Raw genomic sequence first — 20,121 nt, 5'->3', positions numbered from 1 at the left:
AAGCAGCTGTCGGGACTTTCCTGTGTTGAGCCCGCCCCTTACGCTTTCAGCCAAATCTGAATCTGATTGGCCTGGTGAGCTCTGCTGCTCCAAAATGCTGACTCACTGAGCCCCCACCTCACCCAACTCAGTACCACACAGGCTTTATCAGCAGCTGAACCTTATGGAGCCAGCAGGTGTTAGCAGTCCATGGGGTGCCCTGGCTTTTTTCAGAGCTATCCCAGACCAGGTACTGGTGGCAGCTATCCTTGTTTCACAATGTGATCTCTCCCACATGCTTCCAAGTTCAACACAGGCAGAGACCAAACATGGATAGCTTTGTAGTTCCTACCAGGTAGTCCTCAGCCAGTCACAGGCAGTGGCTGACATCAGCCTGCATCAGAGCCCCTCTCAACAGGCCCCAGAATAAACATACTTGGAGGTTGGCTTCAGACCACAGCAGAGCACTGCCCAATTAGCCCCACAAGCAGCATACACAAAGAGTGGTCTCAACAGGCACCAGAGACTGCTGGGGCAAATACCACTCAGTGGGGTAAGCCTTCTGCACAGCAGTCCGTAAACTGTGGGTGTGGCCAAACACCTATTTGAAAAAATAATGACTGAAAACTTTCCTAACCTGGTGACTGAAATAGATATACAAGCCCAGGAAGCACAGAGTTTCAAACAAGATGAACACAAAAAAGGTCCACACCAAGACATGTTATAATTAAAATAGCAATGGTTAAAGACAAAGAGAGATTTCTAAAAGCAGCAATAGAAAGGTCCCTCATAACTTATAAGAAAGCTACCATAAGATTGTCAGCTGATTTCTCAACAGACACTTTGCAGGCCAGAAAGGATTGGCATTAAATACTCAAAGTGATGAAAAGCAAGGACCTACAACCAAGATTACTCTAACCAGCAAGGCTATCATTTAAAATAGGACAGACAAAGAGCTTCCAGACAAGAAAAAGCTAAACAAGTTCATCACCACTAACCCAGTATTACAAGGAATGTTAGAAGAACTTCTTTAAGGCAAAAAAATAAAACATATGAATAATAAAACAGTGATAACTACATACCTATTCACAATTACTTTCAATGAAAATGGATGAAATGCTCTGATCAGAAACATAGAGTGACTAAGGATAAGAAAACAAAACCTTTACATATGCTGCCTCCAAGAGACTCATGTCAGATCAAAAGACACACACAGACTGAAAGTAAAGGGACCAAAAAAGACATTTCATGAACATGGAAACAAAAACAAACTAAAAAGCTGAAGTAGCAATACTTACACCGGACAAAATACTCATAGACTTTAAAACAAAAGTTATAACAAGAGACAAGGAAGGACCCAGTAGTCCCATTTCTGGGTATTTATCTGAGGAAACCCAAAACATTATTTCTAGGTGACATGTGCATCCATATGTTCATTGCAGCATTGTTTACAATGGCCAATATATGAAGGCAACCTGGGTGTCTGTTGATGGATGAATGGATAAAGAGGAAGTGGTACATATATACAATGGAATATTGCTTGGCCACAGAAGGGGATGGGTTCTTGCCATCTGCGGTGGCATGGATGGACCTGGAAGGTATTGTGCTGAGTGGAGTATGTCAGAAAAAGAAAGACAGATGCGATGTGATTTCACTTATATGTGGAATCTAAAGAACAAAAACAAAGAAACAAACAAAACAGAAACACACTCATAGATACAGAGAACATTTTGATGATTGCCAGATGGGAGGGTGGACTGGAGGTATAGGTGAAAAAAGGGGAAGGAATTAAGAAGTACAAATTGGTTGTTGCAAAGTTCATGGGATATAGGGTAGCACATAAGGAATATAGTCAATAATATTGTAATAACTATGCATGGTGTAAGATGGATACAAAATGTTCAGATTGATAGATGGGAGGCAGTTGGGGGACAGGGTGAAAAAGGTGAAGGAATTAAGAAATACAAATTGGTAGGCACAAAATAGTCATGGGGATGTAAAGCAAAGCAAAGGGAATATAGTCAATAATATGGTAATAAGTATGTATAGTGCCTGATGAGTACTGAACTCATCAGAGAGATCGCTTCTTAAATTATACAAATGTCTAAGTACTATGTTGTACACTTGAAATTAGTAGAAAATAATATTGAATGTTAACTGTAATTGAAAAAGTTGAAGAGGAATAAGAGGTTTTAATTTCCAGGTATAAAACAAATAAATCACGGAGATGTAATATGCATCATAAGGAATATAGTCAATAATATTGTCATAGTGTGGTACTGTGTCAGATGGTTGCTGGACTTATGGCGATCACTTCAAGTATATAAATGTTGAACAACTATGGTGTACACCTGAAACAGATACAATGTTGTATGTTTGGTATATTTTTATTTTTATTTATTTATTTATTTATTTTTAAAGATTTTTATTGGGGAATTGGGGGATGGGAACAGTGCTGGGGAATTGGGGGAAAGGGAACAGACAAGTTGCTGTCATTTTTGTTCTTCAGTCTAGTTGTGGAGGACGTTTCTTCACTGGCCCAAATTGGCACCATCATTGCGCTCTTCCCAGGCGAGGCACATCAGTCGCTATGTAGCATCTGTAATGCTTCTGGATGGCTGCTCACTGTGGCCGCTGGCCACTCACGCTGGCTGCTGGCTACATACGGTAGCCCATGGCAACCCACTGCCACAGGGGCTGCAGCCTACACCATCACTGGTGACTCACAGCAACCCAGCTCCAGGTTGAGCTGCTGTTCAGCATCTTAGCTGTAGAGGGCAGTGTCACTGGCCCTCATATGTGGGATCCGAACCGTGCCCTCTGGCGTCCCAAGCCAGTTCTTAACCATCGCACCACTCGGCCGGCCCTGTTAGCTATATTTTCAAATAAAAATCTTTAAGAATTAAAAAATAGGGTTGATGATAAAAAATTAAACAGATATTACATATTGTACCTAGTATATATTTGTAGCATCTGTAATGCATTTTGAGGATTGAATTACAGTCATGGGGAAAATTATCCATGAGATTCAATGATTTTGAAAGCTCTGAAAGTTTCTTGAAAAATATGGCATGGCAGACCAAATCAACTATCTGAAGACTAGCTAATTATTGACAGGTTCTAGTGTTAGAATTAAAAAATAGCTTCAAAATATAAACTGCTTCCATAGGCTTTTATTTCATAATAGTATAGACTGCATTATTAACATTCCTCCAAGTACATGTTAATTTATAGATGATGTGATATTCCATATTCTCCATACCTAAGTTCATACTGAATCCACATTACAGTCAAGAAAATTAAAATATATCACAAAGGGAAAAATATTAGCAGTATTACATTTTTTAGAAAAAAAGTCGTGTAGTTATAATGATCTCTTTATTATCATTTTGCTATATATAAATTGTTCATGCTTTGGATATTTAAATTATTCCAATATTTCATGTGTTTACAAAGGGTTATTTGAATATTTATGCATTCATTATGCATCTATTGTTTTCCTTCAGGAATTTTAGAGTGTAATAAAACTGTCACAGAATTTTCAGCTGAAATGAATAAATAAGTGGCTGCGTGGGTGCTTTTTCATTCTATAAATAAGTTAAGAACATTATATATATATATTTTTTTTTTAACTGAGCCATCCTGCCACCTGTTGGCAGCTCAGCTCGGACTGGGAATCGAACCACTGTTGCTCTTAACCAACTGAGCCCCTCGGCTGGCCCTAGAACATTATATTTTTAAAAAATTTATCTTCACCCACAAAATAAACTAATATTAATTGTGATCTTAATATTATAAGTTTATCAACTTTGCTTTGCCAAACTCATCAAGGCCTGTTTATTTAGAATCTCTGAACTGTATGTTTGCAATTTGTCTTATGTAAAATAAAAAACAAATGGGTAAATTAACCCCTAAAGATTTTCTTTCTGCTAAAATGACAATTGCAAAATTAAGATGTGAGATATGAAAGTAAATACTATACTTCCCTTGTTCTTCACAACTTAAATATATCCAAATATAGTATAATCAACTGAGAAGCACTTTTGGAATGGAAGACTAAAAACTGAAAATCAATTTTTCCACAAAAGCAAAAACACTGGGAAAATTTGTCAACATTAGCCTAGTTAGAACTCTGGAAATTTACCAAAGGCTTGAAACAATCCCAAAGTGATTTAACTACAAAAACAAAACAAAACAGAACAAACCAAACCAAACCAAACCAAAACAAAACAAAAACTACTTCTTCTCAGAACAGTGAGCTTGGCGGCATGCCCTATCTCCTATCCTTTCTGTCTCTAGATACATAGTGCCCTATACACCAGCAGTTTGGTATGCACGTGAAGGGGAGGTGATTTGGAGCTCTCCAAAAGCTCTATATCCCGAGTATTGTCATTCTCTGACTTGTCTTTAAGCTCCGTGGAAGAGCTCCATTGACTGTGCTTATCATTACTGATCTGACAGAAAAGACCTAACCTAGCCTCAGAGCATTTAGCAAAAACAATTAGTGGCAGATGCTTACCATTGCAGCTGCCTAAGGAGGCAATATCAAATGGTACAAACAAGAGGCTAAAAAAACTTTTTTTTTTAAAATGAGGGGTGAGATATCCACAGGGTCCTGAAACAGTCCTAACATATTCTTAAGATTCTAGAAGAGTCACTATAGCCACTCTATCAACATAAAGGTTTTTACTACCCTTTTAACTAGAGGCGAAAGTCAAACTATTTTGACTTTAATGTTCTTATTAAGTAATGGGTAATGAAAGGAAGCCTTAGTAATAATAATTGAACTAAATGCTCGCAATTATAAAGTGAATTTCTTGAGAAATTACTACTAAATGAAATAAAAATCAACTAAGAGATGTAGGAAGTTATTCATTGGTTTTATTATTTCAACCTTTAGTACTTTTGCAGACTCTCCAGTATTTAACAGTTTTCTCCAACATCAAAAATCTGAAAACTGTAATAAGAAAATATAGGGGAAAACCTTCATGACTTTGTCCATGACAATGATCTCATGGACCTGACACTGAAAAAAACCACAAGCAACAAAAGTAAAATTAGACAAGTGGGAATACATCAAACTAAAAAGCTTCTTCACATAAAGGCAAGAAAACAGTCAACAGTGAAAAAGCACTCTATGGGATGAAATAAAATATTTGCAAACTATATATTTAATAAAGCATTAATCTCCAAAATATGTAAGGCATTCCAACTCAAAACAAGCACACAAACAATAATGAATTACCTGATTAAAAAAAGGATAAAAAATAAAGTACTTGAATAGACTCTTTCTCCAGAGAAGACTTACAAATGGCCAGTAGGTACATGAAAAGATGCTCAATATCACTAATCATCAGGAAAGTACAAATCAAAACCACAGTGAGATATCACCTTACAACTGTTAGGATGGCTATTACAAAAGGAAACAAACAGAAAAAGGTAAGTGTTGGCAAGGATGTGGAGAAATTGGAGCTCTTATATATATATATATACTGTTGCTGGGAATGGTAAGTGGTGTAGTTATTATAGAGTTTCTTTAAAAACTTAAATATACAAATACCATATGATCCAGCCATCCCACTGCTAGGTATATATGCAAAAGAATTAAAATCAGAATCTTAATAAAATATCTGTACTCTCATGTTCACTGTATCCTTGTTCACAATAATCAGGTTATGGAAATAACCAAAATGTCCATGAATGGATAAAGAAAATGTGATCTATATATAGAATATTATATATAGTAAATTTATTATATAGACATTAAATTACTATATCATATGCATTCATATACTATATATAATACTGCATATATCATATCTTATATATAATAAATATTATATAAATTTATTATAATAATATGGAATATTATTTAGCTCTAAAAAAGAAGGGAATGTCATTTGCAACAGCATTGATGAACTTGCAGGACATTATATTAAGTGAAATAAGTCAAAATTAGAAAGAAAAATATCACATTATTTCACCTATCTGTGGAATCTAAACTATTATAGTAAAAAATTTATAGAATCAGAGAATAGAATGGTGGTTGCCAGAGCCTGGAGGAAGGAGAAAATGGGCTGATGTTCATCAAAGAATACAAAAATCAGTTATATCAGATGTATAAATTCTTGAGATCTAATGTACAGCAAGGTGCCTATAGGTTAAAACACTGTATTGTATACTTATAATTGCATAGAGGGTAGATCTTAAATTCATTTTTTCACTACAAAATGAAAAAAAGGAAACTAAAATAAAAACGATGTGGATATGTTAATTAACTTGATTATGTGATCATTTTACAATGTATGCACATCAAAACGTCAAATTGTACAGCTTAAATATATGCAATGTTTATGTCAATTATGCCTCAATAAAGCTGTTTCAAATCTGGAATTTCAATAAACTTTAGCTGGAATCTCAGGCATCTTTTGACAATATTATTTATACCTTGCTTTTAAAAAAATAATTATTGTTTAGTTCACAATTTTTCAGGTTACTTTCTGGATGAGGCATATTTTAAATGCTTGGTGACCCATCCAACTATTATTCTTATAATGCTTCACTTATTATCTTTAAATATATAGAGAGAATATAGAAAATTAAATGTGATCTTTAATAGAAGATTCAAATATATTTTAGAAATTATCACAACCCTACATATAGCCTCCTTTTTCTAAACTTAGCTGGTAACCTTGAAAGTCATATCCCCAACCTGAAATTTTAACTGCTTTAATTTAGAACTTTTAAGTGCATCATTTGTCATCACCTAATAGTGAATTCATAAAATATTTGTGCTAAATAATAGCATTATTTTTTATGAAATAACATAAATTTAATTTTAAGATAATTAAGTTTAATTAAGTTGTTGGAGCAGTAAAAAAATGTAACAAGTTAATTTATTAAAAAGCAAAACAATGAATGAAATTAACAATTGAGTTTAAGGGGTTTTAAGATTATGAAAAAAGGAGAGAAAAATCCATAAATACTTTATACTCAGCATGTATAGTAAAGACAAAATATTATATTACAGAGCTAAATGTTTGATGAACTGGGATATATAATCAAACAATGATAGTCACTCTTGCTGTTTCATTTTCTCCTACACTTGACTTTAATGGTAAATCCATTGGAGAGTTTAGTATTTCAGTGGTGCACAATCACTGAAACCAAAGTGAAGAGTATGTGTTGATGAACATACCAGTGTTTTTTATCTCTGTTTCAGAAAGAATTATTTTATTTGTACCTTAATCAAACCTTTGCTTATAAAAGGATTTCCTATAAATCAAATCTTTTTGAGGGGAAGAAAGATTTGTTTACTAACTGTAACCTAAGTATAGAACACAAAATTCCCAAACAAAATGTACACATGATTTCATTAATTCATTTTTACTGTTTAATAAAAGTGAAAACAGGTTTATGCACTGTAAGTCATTTTAGAGGCAGTGTACTTTATATTGTCCATTGTAAACACAATATTTTCATTAAAATTTTAGAGCATTTATTTTTTAAATTATTAATCAGAACAAACCTCTTTGTTTTTACTTTGTATTATATTAGTACTCTGTATACCATATCTGCATAGTATATTGGATTTATATAGCTATTTTATGAAATATGAATATTTGACAGTGTTTCACACTATTTGCAAAAGTAATGATGCTGAAGTGGAATTTCAGTGATGCAATTTCATACCTTATTTTTAAAACCTTATAAAGATACACATTAATAAAAATCCATTAAGTGATAAAACAAAAGACAAACATATTTAATATTCCCTTTAGAATGAGAAAAGGGTGTCTCTATAATCATATGAATTTAATAGACTTTTCACTTTTGGTCCAGTGTAATAAGGTATTAAACAACAATTGAGGTGACATTAGTTAATGTGCACATATAAAGCTAACATAAAAGTAAAAGTAACAGATACAAAGAAGCACCTGCTTTACTTTGAAGACTGTATAATCATTACAAGCATATTAAAAATTATCTAAATGTAAAGCATAAATATAATTATTGCAGAACAATTACAATGCTAATGAGTAGAGTAACAGTTTGAAATTTAGTGGAACTGGTTTATTTAATATATATATATATATGACAACTTATTAAATTTATCATTAAATTATTAACAAGAACAAAACTTTACATCTCTTGTTTTTCCCCTATTAGCACCTAATAAAGATCTCATTTATAGATAGAATTATTCCTATGATAAATTAGAACTGAAATTAAAGTCAAGATTGAAAACTGAACTTCCAACCAGTGTTAAACTTTTAATAGGGTGTGATCAATTTATCACTTGATTAGTATTTTAATAGCAGAATAGCAAATATACTATTGGGTTGTGGGGAAAGTCATGACGCATGCTTGAGACAGATGGCACTAATTCATTTTGGAAGTACTAGAATCATCTGCATTTATGTCATTGCTATGTCATTTGACAGATGACAGTTATAGCTTCATTCTAAAAAAAAATTGAGTGATTTGGTTGAGTTTTGGAGATTTTACAAGTTGAAGATGGAAGACCAAACTGTGCATTTTTGCCACATTTTACTGTTTTACTTCCATAAAGGGAGGAATGCTTATCAAGCTTGTGAAAAGTTGCATAAAGTTTACAGTGACAATGCTCTACAAGAATGTCAGTGCTAATGATGGTTCACGAATTTCTGTGCTGGGGATTTTGATCTCAACAATGCTCCTCAGTCAGGGAGGCCCAAAGAGGTTGATGATGACAAAATAAAGGCATTTATTGAGTCAAACCCACATTACAGGACATGAGAGATTGCAGAAACATTGAACATTCATCATTCAAGCGTTCACCACCACCTGAAGAAGCTGGGATACGTAAGCAAGGTCGATATTTGGGTTCCACATGAACTCAAAGAAGTTCATTTGATGGCGCATATAAACATCTGCAATATATTCATTAAACATGAGGAAAACGATCCTTTTTTGAAGCAACTAGTAACTGGTGATGAGAAGTGGATTGTTTACAACAATGAGGTGTGCCAATGGTCTTGGTTCCGATGTGATGATTTGCCTCAAACAACATCGAAAGCAGACGTTCATCAGAGGAAGGTTATGCTCTCAGTCTGGTGGGATTTTCAAGGTGTCGTTGTTTTTCAAGCTCCTACCAAGGAATGAAACAGTAAATTCAGATGTGTACTGTCAGCAATTCGACACTTGGAATGAATCCATCATCCAGAAACGTCCAGAGCTTGTTAATTGTAGGGGAGTTGTGTTCCATCATGACAATGCGAGACCACACACAAGTTTGATCACCCGCAAAAATTATTGGAGCTTGGATGGAACATGTTGCCATTCCCACCATACTCGCCTGAACTTGTGCCATCAGACTTCCACTTGTTTTGCTTTCTTCAAAACTCCTTGCATTGTATAATGTTCAATTCAGATGAAGCTGTACATCAGCATCTTGTTCAGTTTTTCGCAAATAAAGACAGGTCCTTCTATGAATGAGGAATTGTGAAGCTAACTGAAAGGTGACAAAAGGTTACTGTACAAAACAGGCATTATATCATTGATTGATCTTTGTTCTTTATATAAATACATGATCTTTGAAAAACATAGACAAAATATATCATGACTTTTCTGACAACCCAATAGATGTCCATCAGGTTGCCTAATTATTGATACAATAAAGAAAAACTACCCTTAAGATACATAGTATACTAGAAGTATACTCTCTCCTGGTTTTGAGTGAGTAGTTTGTTATGTAAGTGAAGGAAACACTAGTATGGAAGTAGAGCCCTGAATGATGGCAGGAGACAGTCAATGAAAGGTATGGAATCAAGCCAGGTCCCATTCTGAGCCTCTGGACTTAATACCGCAGGAGAAATCCAGTCCCGCCTGGCAAGTGGAGTTCAGGCCACTGTCCTTCTAGTCCACTCGGGAGTTCAGTGAGGGTCACAGCAGGACACACACCAAGGCCAGTGACTAGCCCTGGGTCTCCACGTGCCAAGATGCTCTCAGGAGGAATGGCAGCTGAGACCAGCCTGCTTGGCCTGCTGTGGCAGCATGTGGTGATGGGGCAGCCCCGTGGGCTGCCTCTTGGACTGACAGCAGCTGAGCGAGCCTGAGCCCATGCCTGGTGGGCCTACCCTTGCCTCTACCTGGTGCCCCTGGTCAAGCGGGGCCTGGCTCTACTTCTCCACATTTGCTACCTGGAGTCGCGACAGATGCTCGTGATACACATGCACCTGGACGTCCTGTCCTCAGATGAGAGGCAGTGTGATTCTGGAACCGGAAGCCCCAACTCAGAGAGCAGGTTGTAAAGGAGCCAGAACTCAGCTTTATACACTTCTTCGGGTAATTTTATGCACTTCTGGTAATGAAGACTTCTCCATTAACCAAGATGTATGCCTAGCAACTGTATTTTGGGAAACCATTTTCAATATTTAGTGTACAAATATTTATGTAAAACCTCAGTTAACACTGTGCTTTACACTGGATTGTCCCTATAAATATTGAATAATTAGCTATTGTGCTGTTTTTATCTTAATAATATCACACCTGTGTACTGTAATTAATACAGTGGAATTATATTCAATTGAAATATTTACATGGAGCTTTTAATGCCATCAGGATATTCTAATTATATAGTGTTCATTAGGAAAATTAGAATTTGTAATTATAAGATGCCAAAAATAAATATAAATTTATAGACGTGAATACATGATCAAATATATTACATATTCTCCATTTAATATTAAATTTTCATAGAGTTAATAAATTCTTATTTATCTAATTATATTACAATGTAATGACGATATTTTATTTTCAAATGACTCCAATATATGCATTGGAACTTGCATAAGGAATGTCAATATTTAAATTGACTTCTTTACAAATAAAATCAATAAATTTTTAACAAATAAAAAATAATATAAAATACATTAATGTAATTTAGAGTGAGAGAAAGCAAAAATATATTGTTTCAATCATTTATTCCAATTAAATTTTGTGTCTTCATTTTACAAATCCATTTTAAATATTAAATATCTAAACTGTATAATTTATCATCTTACATGCATGTTGTAACTTAAACATTTCAGTGCTGAGCTATGTAAAGGCATATATATGTTTATGTATATTTTATATATATTATACACACAGAATTTTAAAGATAAACAAACCATTTCTTCAATTTTTACATGGCAATTCCTTCTTAGAAACAAATACAGCACAATTTCCATTTCTTTCTGTTCTCAATAGGTGAAAATGATAGGAAAATCAATAAAGAGAATTGTAAGGTCAGGATAAAGAACATTCCCAGCTCAGATCTTAATTTCAGGAACATTTTGCCTTGACATCTGTGTAGTCTCTTCATGGAAGTTTAGCAGATCTGACAGCTAATTAATTATAAAGCAAGATTAGAGACTGGACAGAAATGCTGGCAGAGGAGAATTTATCTTTTGTGTCAACATGTTTCAGTATATTCATTTTCTTAGGCCTGAAACACATATCCCTAGTAAATCACTGTTTATCTTTAAGCTCAAAAAGGAAATCGAACATGACATGAACAATTACCAAGATATTTTCAGAGAAATGCCATCTCAAAAAAAGAAACATAAAAACAAATTAGAAATATGTGACATCTGAGATTTTGTTGTGTTTTGGTCTAAATTATATGCAGTGTCTCAAATTATTTTATTTTAAAATCAAAAGACAGAAATACAAAAACTATCAATAGAAACAAAGTGTGTATAAAACAAACATGAATTAAATATAGATAAAAAATCATAGATTATGATTTAAGTATGCAAAGCTCCAGGTAACATTATTATAAATTACGTAGGAAAACTTTGCTGATAAGAAATTATTAGGAAGCTCAAGAATACTAACAGGATAAATGCCAAAAAACTACACCTAGACATATTATTTTCAAACTATAGAATATCAATGATAGAGACAAAAATCCTGAAAGAAGCTGTGTGTGGGGGGTGGGGAAGGGGGCAGGGGGGGTGTAATCTTACATAAAAAATTTACACAGAGAAGCAAAAGCCAACACAATATTAAAAGAATAAAGTTGGAGGAGTGACACTATTGATTTAAAGACTTATAAAACTACAATACTTAAGACACTATGGTTTGTCAAAAGGATAGACACATAGAGCAATGGAACATAACAGCCCAGAAATAGACCCACACAAATATAGTCAACTCATCTTTGACAAAGGAACAAAGGGAATACGATGAAGAAAATATAATCTTTTTAACAAATTATTCTGGAACAACTGGACATTCGTGCAAAAAAATGAATCTAGACATAGATCTTACATCCTTCAGATAACTTAACTGAAAGTAAATAATTGACCTATATGTAAAATTTTAAAGCTCTTAGATAACATAGAAAATCTAGATGAGTTTGGGTTTGGCAATGTTGTAGATACAGCATCAAAAGGCACAGTGTATGAAAGAATGAATTTAAAATCTGGAATGTATTTTTAAAACTTCTGATTTGCCAAACTTACTATAAAGATAATGAAAAAACAAGCCACAGACTGGCAGAAGTGTTTGCAAAAGACATATCTGATAAAAAACAGTTACCCAAAACATACAAAGAATTCTTAAAGCTCAACAATAAGTCAACAAACAACCTAATTTAAAAAATGGTCAAAATATCTTTACAAATACCTCCCAAAAGAAAACTTACAGTTGGCTAAGTATACAAAAAGATGCTCACCAGCATGTGTAATTAGGGAATTGTTAATTAATTAAAACAATGAGATATCGATACACATTTATTAGAATGGCCAAAATTTGGAACACTGACAACACCAAATGCTTATGAGAATGTGGAGAGACAAAAACACTCAACCATTAGTGAGGGAATGTAAAATGGTACAGCGACCTTGAAAAACAGTTTGGCAGCTTCTTATAAACTGTACTTATCATACAATCCATCAGTTGCACTTCCTGTCTTTTCAGGAGTTGAAAACTCAAGTTCACACAAAAACCTGCACATGGATGTTAGCAGCAACTTGATTTATAATTGCTGAAGTTTGAAAGGAACCAAGATGCCCTTCAGAGGTAAATAGATAATAAACTGCAGTACATCCAGACAGTGGAATATTATTCAGCACTAAAAAGAAATGAGTTATCAAGCCAAGAAAGTACATGGAGAAATCTTAAATGCATATCACTAAGTGAAAGAAAAGCCAACCTGAAAATGCTCCATACTATATGATTCCAGCTATATGACATTCTGGAAAGGGCTATGAAGACAATAGTAAGATCAGTGTTTTCTGGGGGTTAGGAAGAAGGGAGAGATGGATAGGTAGAGCACAGATTTTAAGGGCAATGAAACTATTCTGTAAATTATTATAATGTAAACATATGTCATAATAAATTTTTCCAAATGTGCAGAATATACACCAAGAGGAAACAGTAACGTAACTTGTGGACTTTAGGTGGTGAAGATCTGTCAATATAGGTTCCTCAGTTATAACAAACGCATCACTCTGATGAGGGATGTTTATAATGAGAGAGTCAATACATGTGTGGGTCATGGGTATATGGGAACTCTCTGTACCTTCCACTCAATTTTGTTGTGAACCTAAAAATACTGTTGAAAAAAAGTAAAATGTAAGTAAATAAATAAACAAATGAATAAATGAGTGAATGAATGTTGATTTTTGTCTCCATATAGCTCATTATAAAGTGAATGTTTAAAATGACATATCTAACTAAATTGGTTCTACTTGGTAAGGCCTACTTTCTGGGGGATAGCAGAGTTTCATGTTTAGAATAACATGTTCCCTGGAATCAGAAAGATTTGGGATATAATTCTGACTTTGTGAGTTAAGGTATATCTCCTTCTCTAGCACCTGCTTCCTCAAAATAATTTAAAAATATATCTAATAAGTCTTTTGTGCAATGGGTTTGTTGCCAGAACACAGATATAGTAAAAACCACCACTAAGTCTAACCCAAAATGGGAAGGGAAAAGACACACATCAACATCATTGTCATTGGACACGTAGATTCCAGCAAGTCTACCACTACTGGTCATCAGATCTACAAATGTGGTGGTATCAACAAAAATTGAAAAATTTGAGAAGTGGGCTGCTGCGATGGGAAAGGGCTCCTTCAAGTATGTCCAGGTCTTAGATAAACTGAAAGGTGAACGTGAGCGTGGCATCATCATTGATATCTCCCTGTGGAAATTCGAGATCAGCAAGTACTATGTGACCATTGTTCATGCCCCAGGACACAGAGACTTTATCAAAAACATGATTGTGGGCACATCTCAGGCTGACTGTGCTGGCCTGATTGTTGCTGCTAGTGTTGGTGAATTTGAAGCAGGTATCTCCAAGAATGCCTTTCCGGCTTACACACAGGGTGTGAAACAACTAATTATTGGTGTTAATAAAATGGATTCTACTGAGTCGTCTTACAGCCAGAAGAGATACGAGGAAATCATCAAGAATGTCATCACCTACATTAAGAAAATTGGCTACAACCCTGACACAGTAGCATTTGTGCCAATTTCTGATTGGAATGGTGACTACATGCTGGAGCCAAGTGCTAAAATGCTTTGGTTCAAGGGATGGAAAGTCACCTGTAATGATTGCAATGCCAGGGGAACCACACTGCTTGAAGCTCTGGGTTGCATCCTGTCACCAGCTCGTCTAACTGACAAACCTTTGCATCTTCCCCTCAAGGAAGTCTAAAAAATTGGTGGTATTGGTACTGTCGCTGTGGGCTGAGTGGAGACTGGTGTTCTCAAACCCAGCATGGTGGTCGCCTTTGCTCCAGTCAATGTTACAACTGAAGTTAAGCCTGTTGAAATGCACCATGAAGCATTGAGTGAAGTTCTTCCTGGGGACAATGTGGTCTTCAATGTCAAGAATGTGTCAAAGATGTTCGTTGTGGCAATGTGGCTAGTGACAGCAAAAATGACCCACCAGTGTAAGCAGCTGGCTTCATGGCTCAGGTGATTATCCTGAACCATCTAGGCCAAATCAGTGCCAGATACACACCTGTGCTTGATTGTCACGTAGCTCACATTGCTTGCAAATTTGCTGAGCTGAAGGAGAAGATTGATTGCCGTTCAGGGAAAAAGCTGGAAGATGGCCCCAAGTTTTTGAAATCTGGTGGTGCTGCCATTGTTGACATCGTTCCTGGCAAGCCCATGTGTGTTGAGAGCTTCTCTGACTACCCTCCTCTGGGCCAGTTTGCTGTTCATGACATGAGTCAGGCAGTCGCTGTGGGTGTCATCAAAGCAGTGGACAAGAAGGCAGCTGGAGCTGGCAAGGTCACCAAGTGTGCCCTGAAAGCTCAGAAGGCTAAATGAACATTATCCCCAATACCTGCCACCCCAGTCATAATCAGTGGTGGAAGAACGGTCTCAGAACTATTTGTCTCAATTGGCCATTTAAGTTTAATAGTAAAAAACTGGTTAACTACAATGCATTGTAAAGCCTTTGGAAAGAAAGAATGTTTCATGGACCATTTGTTATTTTTGTGTGGCAGTTTTTAACTTATTAGATTTTTAAAATCAGTACTTTTTAATGAAAACAACTTGACCAAAAATCTGTCACAGAATTTTGAGACCCATTAAAACAAAGTTTAATGAGAAAAAAACATAATCTGATTACTAGTATATAAAATACTTTGTACAGTATTTTATATACTTGTAATATATACTGCCACATAGCACCTCTCAAAAGCATTCGGGATAAGGGAGGGATAAATAGGCAGAACACAAATTTTAAGGGCAGTGAAACATTGCATCAATTTTGAGTCAGAAGATAATTTTTCTTAGCTACTGGGAATCTTATCCAGCAGACTGCAAAGATGTGAGCATCTTCTGACTTACTCTAGTTATTATAATTAGGGTTATCGTATAGCTGCAGCTATGAATTCCATAGCATTGAGAAAGGGTGTCTTTTTCACGGTTTCCAAATCTAAAATTGTTTTAAAGTTAGATTTTTAAAAGCATGAGATTTTGTGGCCAAGGGGTTATTTTCTCTGAAAGTTTAAAAACAAAAATAGCCCTGATGACATGAAGTCTTAGCTTTCATTATGGAATTATATCGGCATATTTGTTGTTTTGAGATTATGTCCACAGATTCTTCCCTCTGTTCCTTTTGCTGAAGTTCAGTGTCAATGTGTGTTGCTAATTTTAATGAAACAGCCCCCTTCCATCCGAACTATATATGTAATTGAGACAGTCCCATGACCTCTCTGAGCTTGCTTAATATTCAATATTAAAATAATAAGGAAGTCTAGATTCTGAGTTACATTGCATACTATAAATTAATTATCCTATGTGTATTAATTGTTGTGCTTGTCAGCTTTGTTGCCTAACTGAAAGCTTTAAAGAATATCATATCTCAGTGTAATCAATTGTGAACATTTTCTTCTAGCAAACAGTGATGGAAGGAAATGTAAAACTTATCTAAATCAAGGATTTGGGAGCAGCAAGTTTACTTGGATGGTGGCTCCAGGAAGCAGAAAGAAGAGAGTAGTGAAAGTGAGACAGAGAAAGGATACAAGTAAAATAAAGAGTTTGTTAAGCTGGTCATCACTGTGGAAAAGATCTGATCTCCTTGCTGCAGACCATCTGGTTAACTGTGTGGAATGTACACTAGACTTGTTTTATGAGAGAACAAGTAGCCTGGAGAATTTATCTACCGTCCAGATGCTCCATTGCTTAATGGTTCCTTCTGGAGTTCCTGCCTCCCACACTTTTGCAGTGCACCTGTTGTTCAGCAGAGGAGTTTTTCACAGATTTGGAAAAGGCAGGGAGAGGCCAGGGTCCATGCTTGATGTGGGACTCAGGCAAAGGTAAAGGACTGCTGCAGCAGCACTAACTGTGTGGCAGACATTGTTTGTTCAAATGCTTCAGAGGCAACAATTGTTCTACCTCATCCACTCAGTTAGAAACACACACCGCTATCCCCGTTATACAGATGAAGAAACTAAACTACACGTTGACCGACACATATCCAATATCACACAGCTAGTAAGTGACTAAATCAGAGTTTAACCACTAGTGGTCTGACTCTTGACCTCTCATTATCAGAAACCAGACAATACTAACCGTTAGAACTTTTAAAAAATATATATTTAATATCACTGCTCATAAGCAGTGTTTTTCCCCAAATAAACACCACTGAAAAATTGTTGAATCTCAGGTAATATATATATAGCCCACGATGTCTCTTACACTATCAACTTCAGTTCCTTACAAGAATCACAAAATTGTGTAGGTCAAAGCACAAGAGAACAATTTTATATAGAGTTTGCCATAAAGAAAACAACATTGCAATTAAAACTCAGTAGCACGAAACCATTACCCCAAACTATTCAGCTTAGTTGTTTTCTTACTGCAACTCTTCCTTTCTTTATTTTAGCCCGCTTAGTTAAGTGTCTCTAGTGTGCTCTCTTTATCACAGTGCTCTCTTATTTATTTTGATATTCTACTATATGTTTTATTTCACTGGTGGTTACTGTTTTATCCCTATTAAACATAAAAATGTATCTTTTTATCTTTTATAACCTTTATTTTTCAAATTTTATTGTGATATAATTGACATAAAACATTAAAGTGTACAACATAATGATTTGATATATGTATATTGTGAAATGATCACCACAATAAATTTAGTTAACATTCATCACCTCACATACTTAGTTTTTTCTATTTATATATAAAACTATGATTCACACAAAATTAAATATAGTCTTACTCAAAATGTTATATGCATACACCATCATCGGAAAAAAATTTAGAATGCCTGTACTGAAAACACTCCCACTGAGTCCTGACTTTTCATGAGTTAGCTGAGAGTACTAACATCATTGTTATTATAATTATATCACTTTTATTTTAATAATTCTTATACAAAAATTTCACACAAGTTTCAAGGCACATCACAATCCATTTCATCTTTTAATAAACATGCCAGTATATCAATTTTTTTTCCTATTCTTTTCTGAAACGGTTGGTCTGATTAAATTGTCATTTGATCAGATACACTGCTACAAGTTTTTTTTCTCCTTCAGTTATCGTTCATAGATATCCTCTAGTGCCTTTTGCAAAGTAGGAACATTTTTTTTTAGGTCTTTTTTTTTTTTCTCTAAAAGAAGACAGCACAACACAAGTGTTATGTGGTTGGGCAGAAGGTTCCTAGGGGTAGTTTTTTCTCCATGGACCTCAGATGCTGCTCTTCTGTTGGCTTCCTGTTGCACATGAAAGACCTGAACATCATATCGTTATCTTTGCCCCATAAGTAAACTGTACTTTCTTTCTGGTAGCTTGTATTATTTTTTTCTTTATCCTTGAAATTAAGGGGTTTTTCATGAAAAAATATATCTTAAGCTTTACTGAGGTATAATTGATATATAAAAAATTATACATATTTATTATATACATTTTGATGAGTTTGTACATATGCATACACCTGTATACTATCACCAAAATCAAGGTAGTAATCATATCCATAACTGTCAAAAATTTCCCTGTGTTCTTTCGTGTGTATGTGTATGTTTGTTTTCACACAATATGAAATCTATCCTCTTTACATATTTTAACATACACAGTACCATATTATAAAGGTACTCTGTTGTAGAGCAGGATAAATTTCTAGAATTTACTCATTTTACATAGTTGAAACTTTATACTCGTTGAGCAACAATCCCTTATTGCCTCCCTTCCTTTGCCCCTGAGAACCACCATTCTGTTCTGTGCTTCTGTGAGTTTGACTATTTTGGATACCTCACAGAAGTGGAATCATGCAGTATTTGTCCTACTGTGACTGGCTTATATCACTTAATATAATGTCCTTTAGGTTCATCTATGTCAAAATGATAGGTGTCCTTCTTTTTAGAGCCTGAATAATATTTCATTGTATGTATATACCACATTTTTTTATTTATTTGTCAGTGAGCACTTGTGTTGTTTCTATATCTTGGTTATTATGAATAATGCTGCAGTGAATATGGGAGTGCATATATCTCTTCATGATTTCATTCTTCTGGATAAATACACAAACATAGGATTGCTGGATTACATGGTAGTTCTATTTTTAAAAATGTTTTAGGAGAACCTCCGTATTGTATTCCACAATGGGTACACCAATTTAATGTCCACCAACAATGAATAAGTGTTCCAGTATCTCCATGTTCTTGTTAACACTTGTTATCTTTTGTTTTATAATAACAGACACACTATTAGCAATGACACAATATCTCTTTGTGGTTTTGATTTTCATTTGCATTTTTCTGATGATTGGTGATGTTGAACACTCTTTCATATACCTGGTAGTCATTTATATGTCTTCTTTAGTGCAATGTCTGTTTAAGTCACTTGCTCATTTTAAAATTTATTTTGTTTTTTTTTATACTGAGTTGTAGGAGAGTCTTGTCTATTTTGGATATTAACTCCTTATCAGGTAGATGGTTTCTAGATATCTTTTCCCATTCCATAAGATGCCTTTTCACTATGTTGTTTTTTGTAAAAAAAAAAATCATACCAGTTAATATCCAAAATATATAAAGAATACATATAACTTATTAATAAAAAACTGAGCACTCCAATTAAAAAATGGGCAGAAGAACCAAATCAATTTTTTTCAAAAAAGACTTACAAGTAGTCAATAAGTACATAAAAAGATGCCCAAGTCACTAACCATCAGATAAATGAAAATGTAAACCACAGTGAGCTATTACCACACACCTGTTAGAATGGTTATCGTCAAAGACAAGAGATAACAAGTGTTGTCAAGAACGCAGAGGAAAGGGAGCCCTTGTGCACTGTTGGTGGGAAATAAATTCCTACCTGGGAATTTTGTGGAAGTTCCTCAAAAAGTTAAAAATGCCTGCATTCCCATGTTTATCACAGCATTATTAACAATAGCCAAGCTAAGGAAACAATCTAAATGTCTGTCAATGGATGAATGGATAAAGAAGATGTGACGTACACACACACACACACACACACACACACACACACACGAATATTATTCAGCCATGAGAAAGCTGGAAATCCTGTCATTTGTAACAACATGGTTGGATGTTGAGGGCATTGTGTTAAGTGAAATAAGTCAGAGAAAGACAAATACTGTATGGTATCACTTATATGTGAAATCTAAAATAGCCAAACTTATAGAAATAG

At 34.7% G+C, this 20,121-nt stretch overlaps 1 pseudogene; it reads left to right on the top strand.

The window, feature by feature from the left end:
- Positions 1 to 13,932: 13,932 nt before the first annotated feature.
- LOC109371727 (elongation factor 1-alpha 1 pseudogene) lies at positions 13,933 to 15,379 on the top strand (annotated as a pseudogene).
- Positions 15,380 to 20,121: the final 4,742 nt, after the last annotated feature.

This window comes from Hipposideros armiger, unplaced genomic scaffold (assembly GCF_001890085.2).
Source record: "Hipposideros armiger isolate ML-2016 unplaced genomic scaffold, ASM189008v1 scaffold_589, whole genome shotgun sequence".
Lineage (NCBI taxonomy): Eukaryota > Metazoa > Chordata > Mammalia > Chiroptera > Hipposideridae > Hipposideros > Hipposideros armiger.
The sequence above is the reverse complement of the archived record's forward strand: the minus strand, read 5'-3'. Positions and strand labels throughout refer to the sequence as shown.